The sequence below is a fragment of the Macrobrachium nipponense genome, chromosome 1 (assembly GCF_015104395.2).
Source record: "Macrobrachium nipponense isolate FS-2020 chromosome 1, ASM1510439v2, whole genome shotgun sequence".
NCBI classification, from domain to species: Eukaryota; Metazoa; Arthropoda; class Malacostraca; order Decapoda; family Palaemonidae; genus Macrobrachium; species Macrobrachium nipponense.
This window is the reverse complement of record NC_087200.1, coordinates 84888215-84893943: the sequence shown is the minus strand read 5'-3', so window position 1 is coordinate 84893943 and position 5729 is coordinate 84888215. Positions and strand designations below refer to the sequence as shown.

General features: G+C 37.5%; 1 protein-coding gene across 6 annotated transcripts in view; it reads left to right on the top strand.

The window, feature by feature from the left end:
- Positions 1–5729, top strand: part of LOC135219424 (uncharacterized) — a 913425-nt gene that overhangs the window by 526650 nt on the left and 381046 nt on the right. The gene's annotated exons all lie outside the window — the stretch shown is intronic.

The following is a 5729-nucleotide window of genomic DNA, read 5'->3' as shown; positions in this document are numbered from 1 at the left end:
ACTGACATCCTTCTTTGCTGCAGGCTGCCAGACCTGCATCAGGGAGGAGAGTTTCTGTTGCATGTCTTGCAACAAAGTTATTTGCGGAGCTTCTTGCTGCTGGGGACAGACTGGGGAAGCCGCAACATCATCCAACTCTCTCTCCACGTGACGTAAGGGTTGGGAAGAATGATCCGGGGACGAGTACCAATCCGAAGGAGGAGGAGGGGCATGCACCGAAGGCAGAAAAGCGTCTGATATCTCTGTCTCCTACCGAAGCAGACAGCCGCCTGTGCGACAGTTTACGTCTGTATTTAGCAGGAGAGATACCATCGGAGCTGGAAGGGAAGCGCTCCGGGCTGCTCCAATGGCTACATCCTGGGGGCCTGAGGCGTCACTTCACGACGCTGCTCAACAGTATATTTTCTTTTGAGGGGTCTTGACTCCGACGTAAGACACCAGCCCGTCTGGGAACTGCGCCGTCCGACGAAGAAGCGCACAATTTTACCTCGCCTTTCCTATGGCGAGGGTGAGCGTCCTGGGAAACGTCAACAGGTACGCTCAAGGGGACGACGTCGCGGAGCTAAAACCTCTCGCCTCCCTTCGCCTGTCGACTTTCCTTCTCACAGGGGTTGGTGAGCTTGGAAGAGGTCTAGGGCTAGGAGCACGACAGGTCCGCGTGGCCGCTCCCTTCACTGCACTTGCACTGATTTTAGCACTGACACTTGTGTTTCTTAAATCTCTCACATTTGACCATAACTTCTCCCTGTCTTCTGCGAGGGATTCTGCCCTTTCACCAAGGGCTTGAATGGCCGCCATCATGTCCTTTAAAGTTGGATCATTACCTGTATCAGTAGGGGCATCTGGAACTACCACTACGGGAGAAGGATCAATAGGCTCATTAGCAAGGGAGAGAGAACTGTCAACTCCCTGACTATCTCTAGAAGAGCGAGACATACTACTCTTGGCTCTCCTGATCCTGTCCTTTTCCAGCTTTCGCACACAGCGGTAATATTCCATCCACTTATTCTCAGGTAAATCTAAAACATTCATCTATTCATCCAACTCACAAACTCTTGCCTCTACATTTCATACAAACCGAATGTAGATCTAACGAGGCTTTGGCAAGCCGAGTCTCACATCCTCTCACACACATTCTCACAATCGAAGAAGAGTCAGACATGTTGAAAAATCCAAAAGAGAGATCAAAACAAGCAAGAGTCAAACCAACAATATCTAAAAAGGGTCAAGAGAAATCCAAAGCAAATCCAAAAACAAGCCAAAGCCAAAGCCAAAGTGTACTTCACCAAATAAGCTGTGAAAAAACACGGGCCAATCGAGTGAAATTCCAACGATGTCACTGGTAAGGCGGCAGGGAAGATCTGAGGAATAGTTGGAATGGTTCCAGGTACCTGGGTAGAAGGCGCACAGGTGGTACACCTGACTACCCAATCGGTGATTGCCGTGAGTTTTGAAATTCTGCCGTGACGTCAGGAACATAAGCTATATATATAACTACCAGGTGAGTTAGATGTTTAAAAATGGAAATGTCTCCAGTAAGCAATGTGATACAGGAGCAATGGAGAAGACAGGGAAGTGGAGAACAAAGTTGTGACTGATGGGCTAATCTTGGAAGATGTGCATCATTTCTGTTACTTTGGGAACAGGCTGGACTGAGATACAAACACTGAGAGGGCAATAAGATAACTCAAGCACATGTAATAGTAAATTATTCTTGTCATAATTATTACCATTATTAAGAAGCTTAACCAGACCACTGAGCTAATAATCTCACAGGGCTGGCAAAATTGATTTGTTTTCAATAATGATAAAGTTTAGATTTCATTCATGAAATTATAGAGCTTAAAAATTTTATATGGTTAACTGAAAATAATGCAAAATCTGGCAAAATATCTTTAAGTGCTTTGTTTCCAAGGCTTGGCTTTTGTTGTCAATTAAATGAAAACTGCTAGTGCTACAATTATTCTAAAGTCTGCTTTAGTACTATTTCATGATGAAGGGTTAAAAGATGTATCTCCTCTTTCAACTAAGGTAGAAGAGATTGGGGAAGATTTAAAAGCTACAATGGATATAGAAACAAGTTTCACTGGTACAGAGCCAAAGACTAATGGATGGTGCATAAAGCCTGTACAACTCTATGCAAAACGAATGTGTGCTGACACAAAAATGAAAGAGAGATTTTGAAATAGTCTGAAAATAGTGTGTTGAGATTCATAGCCAGAATAAGGTGGGAATATTATATTACCAACATAGAGCTGCAAAGAGACTAACTGTCCAGAGACTGGGAAACAGTCCTGGATCTGCTGGAAGTTCAGGAACAAAAACAAAGGACAGAAGGGAGTGAAGTGAACTCTCACATTTTTTTTAGTCCCATAAAAGAAAAAGCTGATATTGAAAATTTATAATTATAACAAAATCAAAGAGGCAAAAACAAAAAAAATGTTGCTTCACTTGTTTCTTTGTTTGTTGCTAAAAATGACCTATCAGTTTTAAAAGGATAAACATCACATGCATAACTATAAAAAAAATCTATTAAAATTCTAGAGGAGCAATTTACTAAAGAAGAGCAATTTGCTCAAGGTTTTTGTATTATTATTATTTGTATTATTAGAAGATAAACCCTATTCATATGGAGCAAGGCCACAGGGACCACTGATTTGAAATTCAGGCTTCCAAAAAGTATGATGTTCATCCACAAGAAGAATCAGAAGGTTAAGGGAAATACAGAAGAAAAGTTATTATAAAAACACATATCTTATCAAATAAATAAATAAAAATGTAAGTAAATGATTAAATATAATGAGATTTGTATTAGGGTAACAATTCATTGCATCTCTGCTTGAACTTCTGAAGTTCATTTGCAGGACATCCTCAGGGAGGCTGTTGCACAGTCCAAAAGTGTGAGGAATAAAGGACCTCTGGAATTGAGAGGTTCAACAGCAAGGTATGTTTACTGCATACTCAGCAGGAAATGGAATTATGGATCAGTTGTGAATGTGAAAGATCTCTTTTAAAATACAACTTGTGAAAAATTGGCAAACAAGAGACCATCCATCAATGCTCCAAATCATAGTTGCTATATTAGGAAACAGAAATCTACCACAACAAACCACCCTATCTAAAAGAGACAAATCTCTAGCAGAAGCAGGCATCCACACCAGAGAACAGTATTCTACTAAAGGAATGAAAAATTACCTAAAACAGGTTGCACTGACTTTATCACTGTTATAAATATATAAAGCCTTATAAACAATACTATACCTAACTTTCGTGTGGCAATTGCTGAAACTTTTATTAGATGTTTCTCAACAGTAAAATGCGAGTCAAAAGTTAAAACTTCAGACTCATTCAACAAAGTCTCATCCACCTGAAGGGGAGGATGGGGTGGGAAAATGCGTATGAGATCTGCTAATCAATACAGTCAACCCTGTGTTCTCGAGATTCCTGGAATTACCTATTCGTGGATTTTTCTTCGGACCATATCTACCCTTTATCTGTGGGAAATTCGCCTATTTGCCGGTTTTCCGATGATAAATATTGACTAATTAGTAGTGTATTTTGATGTTATTTTCCATGACTAAATAGTATACCTTTTTATGATACAAAAATGATTTACTAATTTTTAAATAAATTATTATTATTAATACTGTATTAGTAAGTTTAACAGGATTAAATGATATAATAAAAATAATAATTCTCTCTCTTACAGAGATGAATGTTTTTTGTATGATAAATAAATGATTTACTTACTAATTTTCAAATAATACTAATGTAAACAGCAATAATATCAATTCATTAAAGAAAATACTATAGTGAATTAGTAAGATCTTAAGTTTATAAATGATAAAATTATGTAAGAATGAAGGAAAATCCATTCTACCCTCATCTATCTTTTTAGATCCAGGTACTAAGCCGAGGTCCAGAGCTGTCAAATAGTATGTCAAGTAATGTGAACGGAGGGGAAGTGAGTATTGTGTTGCCAACTAACATTCATGTAATTTCTCTCTCTCTCTCTCTCTCTCTCTCTCTCTCTCTCTCTCTCTCTCTCTCTCTCTCTCTCTCTCTCTCTCCGAGATGAGATGAGAGAATTTTTATGGTACATGTATGTATATTATGTTTATTAATATTTTCAAATAATAACAATACATGAAACTGTAATTACAAAATTCTTATGTGATAGTATTTTAAAGAAATGCAATAATCTTTCCATTTCACTCTTTTAAATAAGGATAACTCTCTCTCTCTCTCTCTCTCTCTCTCTCTCTCTCTCTCTCTCTCTCTCTCTCCCCACAAGATATGTATTTCATAGTGGTAACTCTTTCCCTCTGTTTTGGCTGGAAGCATTAAAATGTATGTATATATATCTATAAGGTACTACTACTTTTATGATAAAATAATTTAAATACTAAATTTCAAAATAATATTAAGTTTAATGAGATTAAACAATGATGAAATTTTTTTTCTCTCTCTCTTACTCACGTATGTTTGTTTTGCAGTATGGTAAATGAATGATTTAACTAATAACTAATGTTCAAATATTAAAAAGATTAATAAAAGAAATAGAAATTCCCAGTCTTTTTATCCTCCTTGAGAAAGGAGGGTGGGGGAGTAAATGACAGTTTGATCTATGTATTGGCAGAGGAGAAGGAGTCAGAGTCTCTCTCTCTCTCTCTCTCTCTCTCTCTCTCTCTCTCTCTCTCTCTCCATCATTATTCTCTATGTCTCAGAAATATTTCATAATTTTACTCTTGGTGGTCAGATATATGATGTTGCCAATTCAATGCTCTCTCTCTCTCTGTCTTATTGGGTGTACGTATATATTTATGATGGTAAAACATTTAAGATGACTTTGAAATTATATTAATATAATCTCAAATATTAATACAGTAATAGGATAGTAATTTGAGATATATCTGAAGTGGGATGTTACTTACAGTATACATTTAGTATCTGAACTTTCAAGAATAGGCAGTATACATTTGGTATTTGAACTTTAAAGATAGGCAGTTATAAGTGTTTTTATTTTTAAGGGGTTCTAAGTTTTTGTGGGTTTTCATTTCACTGGAGTTCAGCCTCTTACCCCACCGACTACACCATTCACTGATCCAGTCCATGTCCCAACTGTGGCTGAGGGCAGCTCCATTTCTCATAAGTGGAGACTTTACTACAACCACAAGTGTTGCATCATCACCATACTGAACAACCTTGTTTTCCAAGCCATTAACCATAGAACTTGTATATGTACACTAAAAATAAGAGTGGACCAAGAACACTACGCTGAGGAACTCTCGACACAATAGGTCTTGGTTCACTATAGATTCCATCAACAACAGCAACTCGCTGCTGCCTGCCTGCCAGTAAGGAAATCTTGAATTAATCCTAAAAACATATTCACCCTCTATAAGTAGGGTAAGTAAGATTCTTAAGTTTATAAATAAGTGCCTTGTGACTTACTAAATTGAAAGCAGCTCTAAAATCTATTCAAATAAATCTGCACTCAAAACCTTTATCAAGGCTCTCTTACATTGGGCTCTCTTGTACCGAGACAAATGAAAAAACAAAACAAATATGACAAATTTTTAATCAATTGTATTTTTAATAGCTAAAAAAACCTGAGGTCTTATCAATAGGATAATTGGATAACTTTTCCAAGCACCAGCTGGTAACCGTTCAACACAATCAAAGATTGTAAAGCAAGGAATCTGTGAGATCTGACAACTCCTGCGCAT